This window comes from Lissotriton vulgaris, chromosome 8 (genome assembly GCF_964263255.1).
Source record: "Lissotriton vulgaris chromosome 8, aLisVul1.2, whole genome shotgun sequence".
Classification (NCBI taxonomy): Eukaryota; Metazoa; Chordata; class Amphibia; order Caudata; family Salamandridae; genus Lissotriton; species Lissotriton vulgaris.
In genome coordinates, this window is record NC_141696.1 from 304,068,188 (window position 1) to 304,094,476 (window position 26,289).

Below are 26,289 nucleotides of genomic sequence, written 5' to 3' on the forward strand. Positions count from 1 at the left end.
CTGATGACATCATCTAGTGACTGTAAGTTTCTGTAAAGTTAAAATATGTCTTACATATTGAACAATGAGTGGATGTATAAGTGTGTGGATGAAGGATTTAGTAGGTGCATGTCTGACTGTATGAGAGAGTGATTAAATGTGTCTCACTAAGTGCATGGGTTAGTGACTAAACTGTTTTAATTTGTGCATCATTATATCTGTTGTTCTGTAAACTGCTGCATGTGTTGATCAATAGCTATATGAGTAACTATATGGGTTATTGATTGGATGCCCAAGTATTTGTATGGGAGAGTGAGTGTGTGTGTGTGGGTGGCTGGGAGGTGTGTGACTCTTTGCATAGATGTGTGAACAGTTGATTCACTAGATGTATTGGTTCAAAACTGCATGTGAAAACAGCTGTTGGGTGGTTGACAGTGTGCATGAGTGTATTGGTGAGTGAATGGATATCTCAGTGCTACATGTCAAAGTAAGTATATTTGTAAAACACAGTACATGTGAGATTTGACATATATAAATTACTGTGTATAAGAGCCAGTGAATGTGTGAGTGGCTGCATGGATCATTGAAAACTTGTATCAGTGATTGTATAAGAGAGTAAATATATGTTAGAATATGTTTGAATTAGTAAGGTGTGTATAACTGTATAGTTGAGGAAATGGAGGTGTGATTGATTCTTTGCATGACTGACTAGGTGTATGAGTAACTCCATGGATGAGTGACAATCTGTGAGTGTCTGTTTACAGTGAGTGTATCTAAGGGTATATTAGAGTCTGAAGAGGTTCATCGTATTATCACATGAATGATGTCATCAGTGATGTTGTCAGTGATGTCATTTGAGTTGTCAACAGTGATGTCATCAGTGATGTCACTGACCATGTCATGAATGATGTAATATGTGACATCATCAGCAGTGGATTGCGGGTGCGCGATATATAGTTAGTGCAACTAACTATATATGCGAATTTCAATGGTTTTGTGTGAGTAAAATAAGGTTTTAAAAATGCTAATCCCTAACTATATATGGTCTGTAACCTATGGTTTTTTCAGTGAATTTCAATGGTTTTTAATAGCAAATATCAAAAGCTGTAAAATGTATTCTTCTTTTAAAGGAAAAATATATTTTATATGTTTTTAATATAATTTTTTTATGCATCTGCCAAACCCTGACCTCTTAATAGTGCACTGTGTTGGAAATGATTTGGGCACTTTGACTGGGGTTGGTCTGGAAATGCTTTTAAAGGACACTTTTCATTAATTGATGACACCTTTTCCCAAAACTGCCTTGGTATATTCCAATATATGCCAAAGACAGAAATGGAACTGGTCCAACCAATTTTGTCCACAATTTGAGAAAGCACGGAAACATGTGAATAAATCTGTTTCTGCTTACATGAGAGACTTTAGAATGGGTTTAATATACAACAATAACTTGCGTTACAACATGCAAGACATCTACAGAGGAGATGGTGTGCACTTCTCCGATGAGGGGAATAGAATATTCCTCCTGAATTTAAAACTGTGCATTGGAACCTACTTGTAGGTACCTAAATTAGCCACAGAACCCAATAGCTCTTTTCAGAGCTACCCTACCTCTGATCATTCAAAACGTTTTTCTTTTTCTTACTTTTTTCACTATTTTTCACCAAAGTACGCTCCCTGGTTCGCTTACCGGTGCGCGTACTGGGCGGTCCCCACGCAAATTTTTTTTTCCTTTTTTTTTGCCTATATGAGCGTCCTAAGCTCCCCTCAGAAAACCTAGAGGGTCAGCAAGTGTCTTCCCTGCCCCCTTCTACCCATTCCGAACATTGTTTGCCCTCCATCTTGTGTCTCAATTCTACCGAAACACAAAATGGAGGACTCCCGTAACGCTGCCGGTGCGCGTACCGGGTCGCGCACCAGTGAGCGCTCGCTAAAAAAAGGAGGAAAGTAATTTACAGAAAAACCACTGGAGACACTTTCATCAAATATAGAATAGGCCCTACTACATAGCAGTCCCTACCATTTACCCAAATTTGATGGAATTCCATTGAGAAAATCATGCTGTAGGCCTGACTTCATATCCTGAGGTAAATTACATGACAAAAACACATATGAAGTGTTAGAATTGACAACCAATTAAAATGTTACTTTCATTTTCTACTATTATTTCAAGACATTTGATTGGTTATGTACCTGAATATATATAAAGAAAGAGAGAGAAACACAGCCATTTTGACTACTACTTCCTGAAGTACATTTCAAGAGCATTTTCACTGACAACTTTAACTTCTTTTTCAAAGGTAAGATATAATTTAAAAAAATTGAAAGGAGAACTATGTTATGCACTTTAAATTAATTTAGGAAAACGTTTTCAGATAGTTACATACTGTCCCTCTATAAGAGTTAGTCATTGAAAAAGACTTAATTATTTAAATTATTGATTGAGTTAGGCTTCTGTGGTATAATTATGAATTTACTTAGGCTTCATCACAGGCACTTTTTAATAGTTCGACTTCCTGCCTGAAACCATGCACTGCCCAAAGATAACTTCACTGTTAAAAACTCACAAGTGCCTGTCTGAACTTAAACCCAACAGTGCCCTATCTCCACTGATATATTTATTTTTTATGCAATTTACAGCAAGAAAATGGAAGCACAGCAAAAAGAAAATACAATTTCATTTCAAATTAAGATTGAAAACAATCCTAACGAAGAAAAAGAAGAAGTAGACTTTATGGATGAAACACTAGACCAAGAATTATTAAAATGTGCTGAAGAATGTGATTCTTGGAATGAAAAGGAGGACATACCTCATGATTTAATGTTACAAATTCTCTTAGAGTATGAAAAATCAGAACAATAAATTAAAATTTTAAAAGTTAAAATTGTTTGAGACATTATTCTTTTTAATACGAAAATTATGAAATAGTACCCCAAAAGATAAAATATAAAGTGAGACTTAAAATATACTGTGCACCTTTTTTGTGTTACATAGTAGGTTTGCTCATAGTTACTTCCTTTCTCCCACTATATTATCTCCATTGTGTATTTAAAATCTCTTTATCATCTCCTGCCTCCATGTTCTTTCTGCTTACCTGACAGACTATGCTATGAATTCCATATACCACAATAACTTCTGAAACAACATGCAAGATATCTACAAAGGAGACGGTGTTTATTTATTTTTAGACTCTGCATTGGTACCTACATGTTAGTACTTAAATAAAAAAAATAAAAAAAAAAATACAACAAAAAGAACAATCAATAAACATACAATATTTGAAAATTCTTTCATTCTTTTTTCCCTATATTACGCTCCCCGGACCGCTTCCCGGTGCGCGTACCGGGCGCTCCCCCCGCAAAAAAAACGATAATAAAAAAATTTTTTTTTGCCCTGCGGGTCCCATTTATAGCCCCCTCATCAAACCTAGGGGGTCAGGGAGGATGTACTCTGCCCCCTTATGCTCATTTCCCCCTTTGTTTTTACCACCTCTTGTGTCTCGATCCTACCGAGACACAAGATGGCGGCCACTCCGGACTGTTTAGAATGTTCACAGTCACCGGGGAGCCAATCCGCTTCTCCTCGCGAAGTTCCGTTATGCGTCAGGTACGCGATCCGGGGCGATAACCGGGACGCTGTCACAAATATATATATTTTTTTGAACGTTAATTTCTCAAAATCCACTGGAGCACATATCTTGAGACCTAGCAAAGGCACATCAGGCTACCAGTCCCTACAATTTTGTCAAGTTTCATAGAAATCCATTCAGCCGTTCGAGCTAAAAGTGAGTCCAACCGCCCTATGGAAAACTCAATGTTAAAAACACGTTTTGGGACCCCCCTTTTTTCTCGGCCCCCACTTCACCAAATCCCCCAAACTTTCAGGGGACGCTCAGAAACAAAATGTGCCATTTTCCTGAAAATTTCAGCCAATTCCGTCCTTCAACGCGAAAGTTATTCAACATAGAATTTTCAGAAATCCCTATTCAAAAAAATCCTAACTATATATACCTACTGGCGACCGCCAGTAGGTATATATATATATATTATATATATATATAACCTACTGGCGGTCGCCAGTAGGTAGTTATAGTTAGGACTTTTTTTCAATGCAAAATCTCAAAATTCGATTGTGAATAACTTTGGCGTCGGTTGACGAATCTGCCTGAAAATTTCCTCAAATTTGTCTCGTAGAGCTCCGTTCCTTCCCTGAAAGTTTGGGGAGGATTCGTCAAGCGGGCCGATATAAAAGGGGTGTCCCAAAAAGTGTTTTCCCCATGTTAATTTCCATTGGGCGGTCGAACTCACTTTTAGCCCGAACGGCTGAATGGATTTGCACCAAACTTGGCAAAATTGTAGGGACTGTGTGGTGATCTGTACTGCTGTGATGTCACCCATTGGATTCCTATGTACTGAACATTCCTCCCCAGTGTTCCCTGTTTTGGCAGTTGCAGCTGCTCTGTCTTTCCCTCAAGCTGGACGGCTCTTTTCTCCTGAATAAATCTCCATCAACTTATTCCTGCTTCCGCCTCATCTTTACATTGGCGACAGAGGATGGGATGCGGTTCTTCAGCTGCTGTTTCAAAACAACTTCGTTAAGGAAAACGTTTTGAAATTCAGGACTTTTTTCTTTTTTTTTTTCTCTTCCTACGATCTTCACGGCCATGTGAGTACATTTACAAATTATTCTTTCTGCAAGAGCCGTCGCAGCCTCTGAACTCCTTTCATTTTTATTGGCCCTGCTACAATTTCTGCCAATTGAACTCATTTGCGCGTTTCCTAACGGCGCTTCACCCGGCTTTGTACAATCTACTTTGCTTTCTGCGCCAGCCCGCACTGCTTCCACCTGACTCCCGCAAGACTTTCCTGCCACGTTTTGCCACGATTTAAAGACTTTCCTACCTCTACCTTCGTCTTTTCCACGCTGTGTGCTCTCCCTCCATTTGTTCTTCCTCCCTCGGGCTGCGCCTCAGAATGATGACGTGGTAGAATCTTCACATCGAACGTCGTCAAGCAATCCAGCGTCTTCACGCAGCACGCATTCTTGTCACCATGGAAACTTAGACGCTCTTCCTGCTTGTCAGTCACTGCTTGTCTTCGACGTCCCACGTCTTCACGTCATAAAGCCTTCAATTTCTGCATTCCAGTTTTCATTGTCTTTGCCGGGTTTTTCAACTTCAACACGTCACAAAGGTCTCTCCTTGCCGTGTATAGCTGATCAGCCATTGAGCCTTTTTCTTCGCTGACTCAGCCTCCTGCACCTTGCTTCACTCATTTACGCTGATGTGCACAGCTCAAGCACACAGCAGTTTAAACAGCGTTGGATTAAGCACATTTTGAATCATTTACTCTTCTTCACGCTGATGTGCTCAGTTTTTACATACCCACTACAAAAGTAAAACTACAACTTCGCGCTGATGCGCACAGCCTTTACCCTTTTTACCAACGTTTGCACGCTGATGTGCATTTTACCACCATTTGCACGCTGATGTGCACAGCATCTGATGCGCACAGCCTTTACTCTTTCTACCAACGTTTACACGCTGATGTGCACAGCATCTGCACGCTGACGTGCACAGCATCTACATCTGCACGCTGATGTGCACAACATCTGCACGCTGATGTGCACAGCATCTGCATGCTGACGTGCACAGCATCTACACGCTGAACAGCATCAATACACTACTTTCGCATAATAATGTACACATCATCTTTGTCACGCTGAAGTGCACAGCTTCTGCACTCTGTTGTGCACAGTTTACATTTATTTTTTTTTTCTCACATTTACATTTTTGTTTTAGGTTGTTTCTTGAATTTAAACTTCAATTTTAAGGGAAAATAGAAGATATCATAATGCAAAGCGTTTCTCCTCCAGCTCCATTCCTTCAGACTCCCGGAGATCCTCCTCTTGAATGGAAGCTTTGGTTAAGATCTTTCATGGCCTACTTAGGTGCAATTGACGGTCTCAGGTATCGCGCAGAAAGAAAAAAGAGCTTAATGTATTACCATCTTGGTGTAGAAGGCCAGAACGTTTTCGATCATCTTCCTCCTTATGTTCCACCCCCTGGTGAAGCTCCTGATGAATTCGACATAGCTATAGCTAAATTGGACAAGTACTTTGTCAAAACTAAAAATATGGTTGTACATCGTTACAAATTCTTCACCAGGGCTCAGAAACCTGAAGAAAGCATTGATACGTTTGTTACTGCTTTGAAAATACTTGCTTCTAAATGCGAATTTGACAATTTCACTTCTCAACTTATTAGGGATCAACTTGTTGCTCGTTGTTCTTGTAAACAAATTCAAGGGAAACTATTATCCTGCAAAGATCTTTCTCTTGATAAAGCTATTGACATAGCCAAAAGTATTGAAACATCTTTGGAGGATTCCAAACAATTAGAAGTTTCTCTCTCTAATACTTCCATTTCTAGTGCAGTTTCCACTAAAACTCCTACTCCTGTTAAGACTTCTAATTTTGTTCCTCGTGATTCACGTGGTTATTTTAGAAGAATGGGAAATACCAGCACTAGGAGACCTTTCATGCCCAATAGACAATTCAGTCAAAGTACTTTTTGCTTTAGATGTGGTTCTTCTTACCATGTTTCTAACTTCAAAAATTGCCCTGCCGCCAATCAACAATGCAGTCAATGTGGCAAAAATGGCCATTTTTCTAAGGTCTGCATGAGAGGTAGAAGAGGTAATGTGCGTTGTGTCATGAATGAGAATGAATCTTCCCCTGATTTAAATTCCCTTGAGCATTCAACTGAATATCCCGAGTGTGATGTAACCAATCAGGAGTATGTAGTTGTTGTGAAAGACAATGATGTTGTTAGTCATACCTTTTTTGTTCCTGATCCTGAAGTTGATGCTATTATTGAAAAACATCATGTTCAACTTCTTGTAGACACCGGTGCTCGCATCACTATTGTTTCGCACGAAAAATATTCTCACTTCTGGCAAGACAAGTATTTGCTTCCTCCTGATGTTCTTTCTGTAGCCTTTGAAGGAAGTAGAATTAACCTTTTAGGTTATTTCTGGGCCGAAATTCCCATTTTTGGAAAATTTATTAAAGGGAAGGTTTATGTTGCCAAGCGAGGCATCAATGTTCTAGGTCTCATTCACCAGGCAGAATTTGGTGTTACCATTAAACCTGGTTTACCTAATCCTGTATTTATTGAAGAATGCAATCTTCCTTGTTCTATGCCTTCATCTTCTGCCCCTGTTTGCAATATTGTGAATGACAAATTGTGGGAGCACAAATATAAAAAAGTTTTTGAAGATCGTCTGGGTAAGATCACTAACTTTCAACACTTTATCAAAGTCAAAGATGGCATTACCCCAGTTAAACACAAACTTAGAAATGTCCCACTCAGTATCAGAGAGGATCTGTCCAAACATTTAAAATCATTATGCGAACAAGGAATTATTGAGAAAGTAGAATCAACATTATGGCTTTCTCCCATTGTTCTTACAAGAAAAAGGTCTGGTGACCTTAGGATGTGTGTGGATTTATGCAGTCTCAATCAGGCTATCTGGGTTGATGGCTTTCCCCTTCCTCGTATTGAAGACTTAATAGCACGAGTAGGGTCATCCACTTGGTTTTCAAAATTTGATCTAAAGGCGGCTTACCACCAGATTGAGTTGCATCCTCTCTCACGACACCTCACTGCCTTCGTAACACCTGATGGTGTTTTCCAATTTCGTCGTCTCCCTTTCGGGTTGGCTTCTGCCGCCGCTGTTTTTCAGCGTATCATGTCCGAAATGTTTGAGGAACTCTCCAATGTAGTCGTCTTCCAAGATGATATTCTTATTTTCACTCAAACTGAGAGCGAACATGACAAAGTTATTGACCAAGTTTTTCATATTCTAGAACAAAGAGGTGTGACCTTACAGAAGAGTAAGTGTGTTTTCAAAACCAGAGAAGTAGAATATCTTGGTCATACCATTTCTGAAAGTGGCATCAGGCCAAGATCAGGTCTAGTGAAAAGCATCATTGAAGCTCCCGCTCCTTCCAACAAAGAGCAGCTCTTGTCCTTCCTTGGCCTTTGTGAGTTTTATTCAAAATTCATGAGAGACTATGCCAAGACCACTGAATGTTTTAGACTTTTATTGAAAAAGGGTGCCACCTTCAGCTGGTCTGAGGAGTGTCAAACGGGCTTTCAACTCATTAAAGAGCACATTACCAACGCTCCTGCTCTTCAACCTTTTAATGGCAATAGAGAAACTGTTGTCACTGTTGATGCCTGCGAATATGGCTTAGGAGCTGTTCTTTCTCAGGTGGCCTATGGTAAAGAATTTACTGTCGGATTTGCCTCCAGGACTCTCCGTCCTGTCGAAAGAAAATATTCCGTTATAGAGAAGGAACTGCTTGCTTGTGCTTGGAGTGTTGAGAAATTCAAGTCTTACTTATGGGGGTAGACCGTTCATTCTTCAAACCGACCATCGTCCCCTTGTTGATATCTTGTCAGGCAGAAACACCAATCGCACCACTGCACGTTTGGCTAGACTTTCCACTAAATTATTGGAATTCAACTTCCAAGCCATCTATATCCCGGGTGGTAAAAACAAGCGGGCTGACTGTTTGTCCAGGTTACCCTTACAAGAACCTGATGAAAATGATTGTGAAACTGACATTGAGGAATGTTTTGTGGCCAATATTTCTCAAAGTTCTATTTCTTTTGCTGAATGTGATTGGATCAAGGCTGTTGAAAATTATGCCATTCTCAAAGATGTTATCTCTTTCATACAAAAAGGTTGGCCCAAAGAAAAATCCCTCTCTCCTGAACTTCAAATTTATTGGAAAATTAATTCAGAACTTTCTTTGGAAAATGGCAAAATTTGTTAGGGGTGATAAATTCATTCCCCCTTCTGTGTACAGGGAGAAGATTATTGCTGATGCACATTCTGGACATCTAGGAGCCACCATTACCAAAAGAAATGTCAGATCGAATTTTTGGTGGCCAAGGATGGACAACCAGATTGTCGAAACCATCAAACTTTGTTCACGTTGCAACACTAGTGACAAAGTTCTCATTTTAGAAGGTGTTTGTGATTCTGTTGTTCCCCCTCCCGCTAGAGCTTGGCAAAAAATTGGTCTGGACTTTTTGGGTCCGTTCCATGTCCTTCCCAACACCTCCAAATATTTTTTGGTTCTTGTTGATCATCTTTCCAGGTGGGTCGAAGTTGAACCTATCAATGTTCCCAACTCTAAGAGTGTCATCGATTGTTTAAGCAGAATCTTTCTCAGGGAGGGTTGTCCGGAAGAAATTCTCACCGATAACGGGGTACAATTCATTTCTAAGGAAATGGGTGTTTTCTTGAATAATTGTTGTATTAAACATACTAGAACTCCGTTGTACCATCCCCAGAGCAATGGCAAAACCGAGAGATTTAATAGAGTTATTGTTGAATGTGTGCAAGCTGCTTTCAGATCGAATAACTGTATCTTTCAAGCTGTAAAAGATCTTATATGGTCTTATCGGATTTCTCCCCATGTTGCCACGGGCTTTTCTCCTTTCGAATTGATGAGAGGAAGAAAAGCTTGCTCCCAAGCTTTCCCCTTTTGGATGGTCAAAAGTCTCCACCGTGGCTGTGATTTAGAAGAAGTGTGGGGGTGTGCCAATAAAAAATCTTCTGGTTCTCTGCCTTGCTATGTGGAGTCAGGAAAAAAGTCTTCCCACAACATTCACGCTGGTGACTGGGTCAGAATCAAGAATCCTGTCATAGTTAAGAAAGGTTTTTCAAAGTTTCTTGAATCCCAACAGGTTGTTGATGTTCGCAAAAATGCTGTCAAGCTGTCTAATGGCAATTGGTGGAGCACTTCTCGGGTTGCTAAAGATCCTTCCCGTGCAACTGCTCCCCCATCGAATGTCAATGTTGGTAATGGCTTAGTTGAAGATTCGGATGTTAATATTGGTAATTGTTTAAGGAAAAGTTCTAGGGCAACTGTTAGGCCTAACAAATATCGTGATTTCATCTGATTTACTTTTCCTTATTGCTTTTCTATGTTCTCAAGATTGTTTTTTTTTATAAAAGGGGGGAGGTGTGTGGTGATCTGTACTGCTGTGATGTCACCCATTGGATTCCTATGTACTGAACATTCCTCCCCAGTGTTCCCTGTTTTGGCAGTTGCAGCTGCCCTGTCTTTCCCTCAAGCTGGACGGCTCTTTTCTCCTGAATAAATCTCCATCAACTTATTCCTGCTTCCGCCTCATCTTTACAGACTGGTAGCCGGATGTGCCTTTGCTATGTCTCAAGATATGTGCTCAAGTGGTTTTTACAAAAATTAACTTTGAAAAAATATATATTGGGCTACATTGGGCTATATATATGTTAGAGCCAAATGTGGCCCAATGTAGCCTGAAGATCGCCACCAGAGACAAAAAAAAACAAATGTAGCCCAAATATCAGCCAGATGTAGCCCAACTATAGCCCAATGACAGAATGTCCCAGAGTGTTCTAAAGAGCAACTAGAGCGCTAACAGTCTTACTTATGACAAAAGTATGGCACACCTGAAGTCATCTTGATTGGAATAAAGTGTTAACACTTAAAACATTTAATTTGCAAAGGAACAAAATGAGGGGTTTAATTTTGCCATAGAAATTATGATTAGTGCTGAAAAAAGAAAAATTAGGGCACATTTTGAGTGACTTCTCAAATCCTCTTATATTTCATTAAAAAAATTCTGATATGCAGTCTCCCAAGATGGCCACCAGAGACAAAAGAGCCCAAATGTAGCCCAAATATCAGCCAGATGTAGCCCAACTATAGCCCAATGACAGAATGTCCCAGAGTGTTCTAAAGAACAACTAGAACGCTAACAGTCTTACTTATGACAAAAGTATGGCACACCTGAAGTCATCTTGATTGGAATAAAGTGGTAACACTTACTACATTTAATTTGAAAAGGAACAAAATGAGGGGTTTCATTTTGCCATAGAAATTTTATATATATAAGTGAATATATATATATATATATATATATATATATATATATATATATATATATATATATATGAATATATATATATAATATATATATATATATGTATATGTATATATATATATATGTATATAAAATTTAATATCACATAAATATAATAAATATGTAAACAATACTAAAAAAATGATTAAACCCCAAGAAAAATAAAGATACCATTCCCACATCAATATGTGCAACAGTTTGAAAAGCATTTAGTACCAAAGGGGTAGAATTTTTTATTCCCACTCCAGTGTGTGCAACAGTGGAAAAAGGGTGGACACAGGAAGGGTAAATTTTTCCCGATTTGGCAGCCTCCATGAATTTAGTTAACATTCTAATTAAATACGCCAAAATAGACCAGAAAGCCATATTAGAAGAAATTGACAAAATTAATGAAGAACTAAGCAAATCATAAATGACAGATTACAGCAAGACATCAAGAAGTGAAATTAAAGAGAGGCTGGGAAAACATGGAGAAAAATTTAAGTCCGTAAGGCTCACAAGTTTGCACGTGATCAAGCCGATCACGAAAACGGACAAATATTTACTTTCGTGCGTACATTTTGACAATGTAAAAAGACAAAAATACAGTGACAAAACAAAAAAGAACACAACAAGAGTAACACAAAAGGAAGAAATAAGGAGGAACTTTACAGTACTGATGCGGAATCACTAACAAGTGAGCCAGGTTCAGAATTTGGAAGTTCAAATATCGCAATAACCAAAACCAAATTGGGCCTGGGGGAAGAACTGTATTTTTTAGTCCTAGAGCTATTACAAACCATGATACCAAGAAATCAAAGGAGGCCAGTCGAAAAAGGAAAAAAAAACAAAAGAAGGCGGGATAGATGCAAAAGGCATAACTGCGAAGCCAAAGAAAACATCACAATGGCGCAGGAAGTAACAGTAAAGGATAATACCATAATTAACTTATCTCCGATTTCTCTGACAAAGGCTGAGGAGCAATTGTTATCACTGGAACTAAATTACTGCACCCGCCGCAATGCGAGAAATGCATGTTGTGCTTTGAATGCTCAATGTGACAGGCACGGGAAGTGCCTGCCACCTTGTGCATTAAAATGTAGGGGGTATCATAGGTACCTCTCGAGTGCACCCCCACCACCCCCCAACACCCTTTGGGCCCGCAACAGGCCCCCAATGTAAAAACTGCATGCCTTTCCATGGATGAGTCTCTCCACCATTGAAAGACACTCCCTCCTCATCATCCTGATATGGATGGCGTAGTCCGCAAGGCACCGCCACCATATTGCTGGGTTTTTCTGGCCGGTAGGCAATTGGGTGGATTGCCTACCAGCGGAAAACTGGAGAACGGTCTTCCCGTCCGCCGGGCTCCCCCCACCATCGTAATGTGGTGGAGGAAAAGGTAGGCAGGTGGTGACTTTTGGCGGGCGGGCTGGTGGGCAGATCCCCACCACCATACAGGCGGTGGCGATCCGCCCGCTATAATAATAGACCCCTTAGTTTGCTTACATTTTGCACAAATACAACTTGGCACTTTAAAACAAGCACTTCTTTGCACACATTATTTTAGCACACTTAGTTTGCCTGCTAAGCACTAAGGCACTTTAATACAATGAATTAAAAATGACAACAAATAAACAGAAGAATTCAAGACTCATTTATAAAAAGAAACAAATGATCCTCTAAATGTCGTAATGGTCAATTGACGTCACTTGAAAATTTCATTTTGCAGTATTCAAAAATGATATGAGCATTTCGGTTAATGAGTATTGCTGTCAAATCAGTGATGAGGCGGCAACTGCAAACTGCAGCATTTGTACTGGAAGATAAAAATAATAATAGATGAGTACTTAAGTGAATTGGCATAATCATTTGAGGAAGGAAGAGGAAAAAAACATCAGCGTAGTTGTAAACAAAATGCGCTTATTTAAATGTATATCATGTTTTTTATCCGTGTCTTTGCCTCATGTGTTTATTGATATATTTATATCATTATATATTTACATATTGATTAAGTAATTTGTACTTTCAAACATTTCATCTATTTATAGAAATGTGATGCAAATCAGATTTTAATACATTTTTGTGACGTCCTAGGAAAATGACAAGTATAAAGGATACACAAGGTTGCTTTCATTGAGCAAAATGTTGACAGTATTCTCTCTTTGTTCGTTGTCATGTGACATGGAAGGGAGTGTGTACAAAGCAATTATAAAAGAGTATGGCGGACATTACCCTGTATGTGAACAAGGGCACTTGTTGCCACGAAACACGATATTGAGGCGTGAGAATAAATAAATACCCTGCCTAAACTATCACCTGGGTGTCCGTTACTCTCTCTTCATCAAGAGGATGTTGCAAGAGTAAGGAGGGTTTCAATATATATAAATAAATATATATATATATATATATATAAATATATATATATATATATATACACACACATATATATATATAATTGAATACAGAATCACATAATAATTATAAATATGTAAACAATACTAAAAAAACTATTATCCCCAAGAAAAAAAATATACAGTTCCCACTTCAAAATGTGCTACAGTTGAGAAAGCATTTAACATCAATGGGGTAAAATGTATTAGTCCCACTCCAGTGTGTGCAACAGTGGAGAAAGGGTGGACACAGGAATGGTAAATTTTACTATTCCCACTCCAGTGTGTGCTAAAATAAGGAAAGCGTTGGACTCAAGAGGGGTTCAATTTACTATGCCCACTGCACTACTTTCAACGGTGGAGAAAGTGCAGACTTAGGAGGGGTAACATTTACTATTCACACTCCATGGTGTGTAACAGTAGGGTAAGTGTTGGATGTATAAGAGGTTAAATTTACTATTCCCACACCCATTGGTGCAACAGTAGGGAAAACGTTGGACTTAGGAGGGGCAATATTTACTATTCCCATTCCAGTCGATGCAACAGTTGGGGAAGCATTGAGGTATCGTTGAACTAAGTAGGCATAAAATGTACTATTCCCACTACATTCTCTGGTACAGTACAGAGCGAGTATGTCACTTCAAACAAAAAACATATTTTTACAACTCTATTAAATACCCAAAAATATAAAATTCTAAACATAAAAATTCAATATCTTAAAGTAATCTTTTTTATTAACATACATATAATTTTTGTTCTAATATGTATTAGCAATTAACACAAATATTATTAATATAATTAAAATACCACACTATGCGGCCGATTAGGATGGCGGGTGAACGTTCGTCCTCCCACCACCCTAGTGGTGCTGGTACCGGCCGCAAGTGGTGTGGCGGTCCCACTCTGGCGATTAAGACGCCACCGCCACCGTGGCGGTGGCATCCTCTATTCCCAGCATTGTGGCGGGCAGTGCTCCCTGCATCGCCTGCCACAATGATGGGAATGCATGGTGTCATGCACAAGGTGACAGGAACCGCGCGGTGTCCGAACACCGAAGACACAGCGGCCCTCATCCTGCTTTACTCTTCTGTAGCCTTCAACACTGTCTCCCACAACACCCTCATCAGAATAGTCCCCAAGATTGGGATACAAGGATCTGCTCTTTAATGGATATATTCCTTCCTCTCTGGAAGAATCCAACGGGTCATGCTGATACCCTTCACATCAGAGACCATGAAACAAATAAGTGGTATCCCGGAGGGATCTTCCCTCAGCCCGATCTTTGCAAAATGTACATGACTCCTCTCACCAACATCATCCAATCACAAGCCATCACCTTCATCTCTTACACCAATGACACCAACTCATCTTCTCCCTGACAGACATGACAAATACCAACAGAAACAACTTCACCAACCGCATGACCATGGTAGCAGACTGGATGAGAACCAACTGCCTGAAGCTCGACTCTGACAAGAGAGAAGTACTGGTATTCAGCAACAACACCTCCCTATAGTGTTCCATCTAGTGGTTGTAGGAGCTTGGACAAACCCTTCAAGATCACACAAGAAATCTAGACATCATCCTTGATGACAAGCTCAACATTATGGCTCAAGTCAACGCATTGTGCACCTCCTACTTCCACATTCTATGCATGCTGCTAAAGATTTTCAAATGGTTGCCTCGGAACACCAGACAGACCTTCATGCGAGCACTCATCCCCAGTAGGTTGGACTACGGCAACATTCTGTACGCCAGAATCTCCAAACAACTCCTACACAGACTCCAGACCATCCAGAACACAGGCACAAGACTCATACTCAACATCCCACACAGCAACATTTGATGCACACCACATCTCAGGAAGCTTCACTGACTCCCCATTCAAAAACACAGCCAATGGAAACTTCTCACACACACACATGCAAAGCCCTGCACAACACATGACCAGAATACCTGAACAGCCTCATTCACTTTCACCAACCCACCAGACTCCTACCCTCTGCCTCACTCTCACTCGCACAAACCCCCGCATCTGCAAAAATGAAACTGGAAGTTGCTCATTCTTCTACATCACACCGAAGACATGGAACAACCTTCCTCAACAAATTAGAGCTTCCTCCTCATTTCTTGAGTTCCGCAAGAAGCTAAAGACTTGGCTCTTCATATAAGCACCTTGAGGCACACACCTTGCTCAAGTGCCTGGATACTCTCTTAGGTGATTAGTGTGCTGTCAAAATCAACATACCATAACCCAGTGGGGAAAAAACACACCAATTCCACATGACGTCAAGTTAGTTCAAATTTGTCGATGGGATGTCTTTGTTGAGGCCCATAAATTCTGCTCAGCCAGTGTGCCCATTTTTTCTCCTTCTCAAAGAAAACTTTAGATATTTTCTGAGTTAGAAACTTGGCTAGTACCTGCTTCAGTCCATTTGAAATCATTTGTGGTGTGTCCATTATTGCTGTAATGGACAGCCATTTTATTAGTATCTTTCCTGCACCTTGAATTGTTGCCATGTTCTCCAATGTGTTGTTTGAATTTTTTGCTGCCTGCCATTCCAGCATAGCACAGTACACAGGAGCAAGTGATCAGGTATACAACAATAGCTGAGTTGCATTTGGTGTGAATGTGCTGGATCCATTCCTTGTGTAGACCAGCATCTACATTTTTGGATGATAGCAGTGAAGGGGCATATGCTAAACTTTCACAATGGTATTGGCCTGAGACCAGTGGGAGTCCTCAGAGTGTCAGTTGATTTTCACTTGCAGTCTGCTGCTGTGTCCTAGTATGAAGTAGAACATCATTAAGGTTCTGGAAATTCTTGTGTGTAAACAGTGGTTTCTCAAGGCTAAGAGAACCTGTGCAGAATACTCTCCATTTCTTGTTAATGACTTTCTGGACTTGATTAGAAATAGCTGAGTAGAATGTAAAACAGGCAAGGCATGATTTGTCATCTTTATAGTTGTTATATTCAATGAGAGCATCTCCATTATGAAAGGGCAAGTTATGAAATTCACTGCTGCTATGAACAAAATCTACTAGTTTCCATCTTCATGCCTTCAAGCAAGATTTAATGACCTTTATTTTCGAACTAATGTTCCTTTGTGTGGTGTCCATTATACCAATGTTTCCTAGGCCCAAAAATGCTCTTATGGGTGACCTTCACACATTAAAATAATGTTTGCATTCAATTTTCATTCCATACAGTTTGAGACGAATCACAAAAACATCTAAGAGTATGTACAAAAATGCTAATGCAGTACTACCTTACTTACATCAACATGGGTTTCCTGATAGGCCTATTCATAATATAAAATGATAATATTTTATATTACTCAAATTAATGCAGACCAAGACTCTCATTATATTGTTGTAATCCTGTATTTGAAAGCAAGGGACAGTTGTGTTGAGTCTTTAGACAACTGTTTTCTATCAAGTGTAAGTTTCTTTTTGACAATCACATTTCAGTAGCTAATAGATAGAATTTCACTTCACTATAGTAGCACATTTGCACTCGTCTTGCATTGCCTTATAAATTGCATGCTTGTTGACAGAGTGAATGAGACTGCACGTCTTGCAGGAAGGGTGTTTGTAGATGAGGAGCTATGTAAAACTATACAATTATTCCCAGGTATCTGTTAAACATACATAATAGAATGAGTAGGCTTTGTGATCCAAGGACATATGTGTCAGTGGTAGTATAGTCTGTGCCGGTTCCTTAGATAACATTCAATACCTATTATTAGTATTCAGTTAGTTTAAAGAATTTTCATTAAGAGTATTTTGCATGTGCGCAATCTACAAGTGGTGGTCTGCTTATGGCATCCTCTGTTGTTTTAATTTATCTAATTAATTCTGTATGGATTTGGTTTTCTGTATCAAAGTGGCTCAGAGTGTGTACTTACAGGTGATTATTTTTATTAAGAAGCAACCATACTGACTAAATATATTCATCAGCTTTGTATTTTATTAATAAATATAATGTGATTTGTTAAATTTGTATCTTTCAAAAATTATAAATTATATTCACTACTTAGGGCCCGATTTCGATCTCGCTTGGAAAGCACTCTGACCGAGCCGGACCTAGAGTATTTTCCAACCGAGCCGGACTCCTGCAGTCTGCCCGAGCGAGTTCGATGTGGCTGCATGCTGCCAGACTCGGTTCTGGCGGACTCTCATAGAAGTCAAAGGGAGCCAGTCGTTAATGCCCAGAGTTGCCGAGTGTGTTCCCTGGTTAGAGTAGGCACCGAGGCGTGAATTATCGAGTCCGTTTTGACCCTGGTCCACGACCCTGCCACATGGGGAATTGAACCCTGGTCCCAGGCCGTTCTCTGCTTACGGGTCTGCCGCCTCTAACCAGTGAGCCACACCTCTCCACTGTGGGTGACAGGGAGTCCGAAGCACACCCCCAAAGGCAGCTTCCCTGATGTTTTGTGAGCCGGAAACTTTGACTCAAACTGCCTGTCTGACGCGTGCATCGTACTGGCTCGGTCGGGAATCGCCCCCATTGCACTGCACGGTTTGCTTACGGATGAGACGAACGGAGTGGTTCAGAACCAGAAACGATTCAGTCCGTGAATTTTGTGTTGCTCGCATCATACTTGCTCGCTCGTACAGCTGGACGAGTCGGGCAGAAAATACACGTACGGCTCGTACTTTTTCCAGACAGATTTCGTTTGGTGCCCTTCCGAGCGAGATTGGAATCGGGCCCTTAGTAAGTTAAGTTTTGATTAAATAATTTTGACAAAAAGAAATTATATAAAAAAAAACATAACTCCAAACAGTTAGGAAGGGTATTTTGATGCGCAAATGATTGACAGAGTATTTATACATTTTAAAGAACTGTGTTAGTGCACAGAAAAGGTGACATAATAACAAACATAGTTCTACACCGAAATATCCTTAGTAATGCCATTAATGTTTTACATAATGGCATAGAAGGTACATATCCTGTTCATCATCCTTTGGTGACTCTTCATACACCCTGATGTTTTTAGAAGGTCAATTTGAAGACACAACATTTATTTCAAATCACTGGCGACTAGCTCTTTGATCTAACGATGACCTTGTCATTGTTCTTCACCAATGAGAAGCATCAATGGAGGCTCTTGTGTGTGGCACTAGAATAAGGGGTCAATTACAATGTCGTTCAGAAAGGCTCTATATGGCATTCGGTTCATCCAAATCTGATTCGGAATCCTCTTTCCGACCAACTGGAAAACTTTTCCGAATGACCGATTACGATGTTTGGTAACAGTTCGGACTTTCTGACCCGGTTCCGAACGGCATTCAGAGGAAACGAGTCAGTCGGAGGTGAATCATAGCGGTCTACAGACCATGTTTCCGACCGAGCAATTAGGAGGTCGGTTTCTTCCAGCCTTTTCTAATCCGTAGTTCTGACACGGAGCAGCTGTCAGAATCTGACTTTGGGGGCCTGTAGCAGGCCCCCCTTGACCTGGAGGTATCTGATTTGGGCCCGTGGAGGTACCCATGAGTTGACCCTTTTCATGCATGCACATTGTGGCAGGCAGCATGGGTGCCTGGCATAGGGTGCCCGATTTTTCGCAAGCACCCTTTTTTTTATTGGGAGACAGTGTAGTCGGTCGGAGTACAGGCTCCCATTAAAGTAAATCAGAGTCCATCCGAACGGTTTTTGGAACATCTTAATCGGTCGATCGGACTGCACAAACCCAAGTCAGTCAGAAACCATTCCGAAACTGATTCGGTCAATATTCTTTCTGAACGACATCGTAATCTACCCCTTAGTTAGAAGGTAAACTTGTACCTGGACATACCTGTTTCCTGTATCTGGCCTGCACTCCATCGCAGACAGCCTGAACTTTTGACTTTGACACCAATTAAACATGATAGGCAATTTGTGATTCTTGGTGCTATTTTATATAAAACTTTATAAACTCTGGTTCTGCTTGTTGGATTTTTGAGGTATTGGTGTCATTTTATTTATTTAATGTACTCGAATTTTGGAAACTTGGTTAGGAATTTTTCAAATCTCTGACAAAATACTAATTACGAAAATATTGAGGTACAAAAATATTGTGACAACAATATCGAAGTCAAGAATATCGACATCCTATCTAAATCATGGTAAGTACAGAAATATAGAGAAAAAAATATTGATGTAAAAAATATAGTTGTAAAAAGTAGAGCTTTTTCAAATGTTAAAAAACTAACGTAAAATAAAGTAAATATTGTATATAATTAAAAGAAACATAGTTACAAATATTGAAAATGTACATGATTCCGATTCAGTAAAATCCCTTACAAATAGCTGTATGGAGCATATTTCCCGTACGAATCGTACCCTTAAAAGTCCCCGTACGTACGATGAAGTACGATTCGGACCCAAAGCAGATCTCCGTCTGAATCGTACGAAAGACCGTGTGACTTAACAATCCGTACGAATCGCATTCGGAACATGCCATACGCGACGTCAGTACGGATCGAAGCAGCATTTTCCGACCCAGCAAGTACGATTCGTCTCGTGAACACTCTGCACAACTCTTTTTCTACAGGAGCCTCAAAACATCTGGAAAAGCAGGCTTTGACTCGAACCGCTTACAAAACGGACCCCCCCTCTGGCCCATGATTGCAGGGGGTACGATGCATAGAGTTATGGTGCGTACACCCCATGATAGCAGCAGTACGGCTCTCTGTACGAATCGCTCATACGTGACATTTTCCGTACGAATCCCCGGTCCAGATCGTACTTGTCGGGTCGTACATCATGTTTACGATTCGTACGGTTCACTGTGAGGGTCCGTGTCGTATGGATTTTCCCTTTATTTTCGTACGGTTTGCAACGATTCAGTGGTATATTTTTCAAACGAATCGTACTACGCGATTCGGACGGAATTGTACGAGTCATACAGAAAGGGCTGTGGATTCGATTTGGTCGTACGATTGGTTTACCGAATCGGAATCGGACCCATAATGTTAAAATAAATTAAACATATACATATAAAACATAATATATATATACTTACTTAATAATATTCTCACATAATTCTTTTAATAACTTTTACATTGTTAAATACATTATAAATACATATATACAAATACAAAAATGATATAAATAAAAATATAAAAAATTACAATATTTTTTATGTTTTTAAAATAAATTATACAAAACATTAACTAAAACAATTCAGAAAAATATTGGATAGCGAAAAGAAAAACATTACTATACCCACTCCAGTGAATGCAACAGTAGGAAAAGTGTTGGATAAAGAAGGGGTAAAAATTACTATTAGAACTCCAGAAAGTGCAACAGTAGGGAAAGTGTTGGATAGCGTAAAGGTAAAAATTAATATTGCCACTCCAGTGAGTGTAGCAGTAGGGAAAGTGTTGGATAGCATAGGGGTAAAAATTACTATTCCCACATCAGTGAGTGCAACAGTAGGGATAGTGTTGTATGGCGTACAGGTTCAAATTACTAATCCCACTCCAGAGAGTGCAACAGTAGGGAAAGTGTTGGATAGAGTGGGGTAAAAATTACTATTCCAACTCCAGAGAGTTCAACTGTAGGGAAAGTGTTGAATAGCGTAGGGGAAAAAATACTATTCCCACTCCAGAGAGTGCAACAGTAGGGAAAGTGTTGGATAGCTTAGGGGTTATAATTGCTATTCCACATCCATAAAGTGCAACATTAGGGAAAGTGTTGGATAGAGTGGGGTAAAAATTACTATTCCATCTCCAGAGAGTACAACAGTGGGGAAAGTGTTACTCAAGAAACCCAAGGCGTACCCCAAGGACCTCAAGAACTTCCGGCCCATCTCCCTCCTCCCATTTCAAGCAAAGGTCAATGAGATAATCGTCAAGAAACACCTGACCCGCTACCTCGAGGACAACAACATCCTGGACCCATTCCAGTCCGGTTTCTGCAGCAACCACATCACAGAAACCGACCTCATCGCCGCCACCGACGACATCAGGACCCTGCTTGACAACAGGGAAACATCAGCCCTCATCCTCCTGGACCTTTCAGCTGCCTTCGACACGGTATGCCACCGCACACTACGAACATGCCTACACAGCGCCGGGATCCAAAGAAGGCCCTGGACTTGACCACATCCTTCCTCTCCGGCAGAACTCAGTGCATCCACCTCCCACCCTTCTTCTCCACCACCACCGAGATCATCTGCAGCGTACCATAGGGCTCATTCCTCAGCCCAACGCTGTTCAACATCTACATGGCACCCCTCACCCACGTCGCCCTACAGCACCACCTCAACATCATCTCCTACGCCGATGACTCCCAGCTGATCCTCTCCCTCCCCAATGACCCTCACACCGCAAAACCAACCTCCATGAAGGAATGAAGGCCGTCCCTGAGTGGATGAAGAACAGCCATCTGAAACTGAACTCAGACAAGACGGAGGTCCTCATCCTCGGCTCACTCCCATCCGCCTGGGACGACTTCTGGTGGCCGGCAACACTGGGAACAGCCCCGACACCCACTGACCACACACTCAACCAAGGGGTCATCCTCGACTCCACCCTCTCCATCACTAAGCAGGTCAACACCGTCTCCTCATCCTACTTCAACACCCTTCGAATGCTCCGCAGGATCTTCAAGTGGATCCCCACCGAAATAAGAAGAACGGTCACACAGGCCCTCGTTACCAGCTGGCTGGACTACGGAAATGCCCTCTACACTGGAACTTCGGTCAAACTCCTAAGAAGGCTACAATGCATCCAGAACACCACTACACGTTTGATTCTCGACATCCCCCACCGAAGCCACATCACACCCCACCTGAGAAACTTGCACTGGCTCCCCGCCAACAAGAGGATAACCTTCAAGATCCTCACCCATACACATAAAGCTCTCCACAACACCGGACCAGCATACCTTAACAGACCCCCACCTGCCAGCTCCGCTCCGCCGACCTCGCCCTCGCCACAATCCCCCGCATCCGAAGAAGGACCTCCGGCGGCAGATCCATCTCCCACCTTGCCGCCAACACCTGGAACACCCTCCCCACCAACCTATGGCAGACCCCAGACCTACTTGCCTTCAGAAGACTCCCCAAGACCTGGCTTTTCGTTCAAAAGCAGCACCTCCCCCCAAGCGCCTTGAGACCCTCACGGGTATGTATTGCGCTTTATAAGTTCTGATTGATTGATTGATTGATAGCGTAGGGGTAAAAATTACTATTCCAACTCCAGAGAGTGCAACAGTAGGGAAAGTGTTGGATAGCGAAGGGTACAAATTACTATTCCCACTCCAGAGAGTGCAACAGTAGGGAAAGTTTTGGATAGTGTATGGGTAAGAATTACTATTCACACTCCAGAGAGTACAACAGCATGGAAAGTGTTGGATAGCATAGGGGTTAAAAATAACATACTTATCAATTAAATGATATTTTTAATTAAATAATGATGTATTTATAAATTAACAATAAATTCATTATAAATACCAATAAATTCAAATGACTAATTACTTTAATAACATTAAATTGCTTCCTATACTATTCATTAATAAACACACAACCCACTCTGCATAAAATGTAACACAATTAATATAATTATCAATTAATAAAAATGTGTTACCAATTAATAATTAATTCACAATAAATGAATTATCAATACCAATAATACGTAATTAATAACAATGAATTACCAATTAATACAAATTAAAAATACATTAATTATCAATACCAATAAATATGAATAAATAATCACATAATTATACTAAATTACTTCCCACCCTATTCCCCTATGAACACACAACCTGCTCCTAAACTAAATTAACACAATTAATTTATTTATCAATTAATTAATAAAAAATAATTAACAATTAATCATTAATACTACATTAATTAGCAATAGCAAAAACAAAAATTATTAATTTATTTATAATTAATTTACTTCCCACCCTATCCCCTATCAACCCACAACCCACCCCTAAACTAAATGAACACAATTATTATATTTATCAATTAATTAATTAATGCAAGTTAAATACCAAATAATAATATCTAATAAACAAAAAAATAATTATCATTATCAAAAATATAAAAAAGTATTCATTAATTTATTATAATTAATTTACTTCCCACCCTATTCCCCTATTAACCCACAACCCGCTATAATAAAAAATTAACACAAGTAATACATGTATCAAATAATTAATTAATAAAAATTAATTACTAATTAATAACAATGCATTAATTATCAATACCAATAAATATTGAGTAATTAATTTATTATAATTAATTTACTTCCCACCCTATTCCCCTAAAAACCCACAACCCGCTCCAATAATAAATTATTACAGTGAATATATTTATCAATTAAACAATTAATATACATTATTTACCAATTAATAATTAATAAAAAATATATAAATTATCAATAGCAATAAATATAAATTAATAATTACTTAATTGCAATTAAATTACTTCCCACCCCACTCCCCTATAAACCTACAACCTGCTACAGGACTACAATGCATTTGCTTTTGCTTAGCAGAGACTGTTATAAGACTTATTGGTGCAACTTTTTGGGTTTTCGAAAACATGGATGCAGGTGGTGACAGAACAGGAGCACGTTGAATATAAGTAATCTACACTGTTCTTTACTGTTGCTCTCAACAGGAACAGATTCAGTAACTGAGGGCCTGATTATGAGTTTGGCACAGCAGAACCAGTGCAACACCGCCTCCACTGCGCCAAACCTGTGCAAGGCCACTGACCATATTACGAGTTGGAAATGCACAACTCCTAATCTGGTCAGCGGTCCTAAGACCATTTCCATGGAGGCCCCTTGAAAACAGGAACCGCAATAGGAACAGTCATAAAGTTCCATAACGGCATGGACGTTGACGTCCATGCTGTGCTAGGACTTTGAGGGGGTAAAGACAGGGGGGGCACATTTTGTGGCCCCCTAATATTACCCCTGTGGTGGGCGTCCATGGGGGCCTTGCAGGGCCCCCTTAGTTCCTCCACCACCAGCCTTTTCATGGTGGAGCTCCCACCATGAAATGCTGGCAGTGGACAAACTTGTAATTTGCTGAGCAGGACTGTGCCTATCCTCGTTCAGCAAATTGCGCTGTGATGCAGAAACTCCACCGCCTGCTCACTGCCGGCAAAACTTTGTAAGTCATGATACAGCAGATGCTAGACTGCCACAGCTGCACCATCCCAAGTCTGGCGGTCTTGCGACTGCCAAACTCATGATCAGGCCCTTACTCTTCTGTAGTAACATAAACGTTTGCAGTAATTCCAGCACTGCACGTGGCCAACCATTGGTAATGCAACACCCTACTATAGAAAAATGAATGGAGATAGAGACAAAAAAAACCACTTTTCTAGGAAGTCTTGCACTACAGATGGACAACCACTGGTGATGCAACACCATGCAATAGAAAAAAATGGCGGTAGGGAATTAAAGTAAAACCCCATAGAAAATAATCGTAATGTTAAATTGAACAACATTATTTTAAAAAGATAATTATATAAAGAATTATTTTTTATTTATTTAAAGCATTTTCATTCGATTCACAGAATCATCAAAGCATTAAAAAATACTAAGAACATTGTTAAAAAAAGATTATACAGTACATTGATCCTCATGTTGGTTACTATACAGTACATAAAACCTATTATTTACAGTTAGCACCAATATGATGAGTTCCATAAAGGGCAAAGTGCTGATGTCATCAAGGCTTCTTTAGCAGTACATATTTCAGAAATTAAAAATAGTTTTACGCTATCATTGACTATATACATCATGGACATTCAAAATTCATATGACTCCCATAAGAAATTAAATCCTAAAGATTTTGAAATCTCAAAATTTAAAGTTTAAGCCCTTTCTTCCTCCTTATAAAATGTATAGCCAATAAAAATCTACTGACACTAAATACAAAAAGCTTGGCGCTATCAGTTTTTAATATACGCAGCATTACAGTGTATTTTCTAATACTCAAATTCCTGCCCAAGGCTTTTATCCATTTTCTTCTAGGATTTGCGTAGCCGTGCAGAAAAATAAGACATGTGCAATATCCTCCTTGCTTCCTGTATGGCACTGGGTGCACTTACAGTCTTTCCCCCCTTCCTGTATCGTTCCCGCCTTAGATGTAAAAGCCTTTATCTGGAGAGTACCATATCTGAACTTCAGGTACAATACCTTAGGAAGTTAAGGTTCCATTTCGGTATGCACCTGTTACAACGCATTTTTTACAACGCACTACCACTACAACGCAGGCATTACAACGCATACCATTACAACGCATTGCGCTGGGGGGCGCTCTAGGATAAGAGGTAAGTTTAATTTACTATCCAACACCTTCCCTAGGGTCCACGGGGACTGGAGTTAGAATAGTAAATTATACTTACCACTATCCAGCACCCCAAAGCGCTATGCGTTGTAATGGTATGCGTTGTGATTACCGCGGTGTAATGGTATGCGGAGTAAAAGTATGCGTTGTAACGTCATACATCTTCGATTTCATCTAAAAACGATTAAAAACAGGGGCTTATTTTGAACATCAAGAATTGAGGTGTGAGTGTACCAGATCTACAATTTAAAGTGACACTGTGCCTAATAAAATTCCAATAAATGGTTTTAATTTCCTGCTTTGAGTCCGAAGTCAGCGTACTTGGTTGTTCCCAGAATCTACTCAAGCCCAGATAAAGAATGATAAATTAATGGTACAAAATATATCAAAATAGTATATATGTGCCTGCATATGGGCCTACTGAGCATCAGTAAAATGCCCTTGAGAAACATGTTCTTCCTAGTATTTGCAAGCCCCGTGCAAAAAGCTGCTACAACACCACTCCGCAACATTCTCTACGACCAGCCAGATCGGCAATAAGAAGCTAAAAAAGGCAATAAGGCGCATTAGCAGCAGGAAATTAACACCTGCTCTGACCTGGTGTAAAGTTGGACGACAGCCTGCACCAGAAAAGGGAGCCCAGGC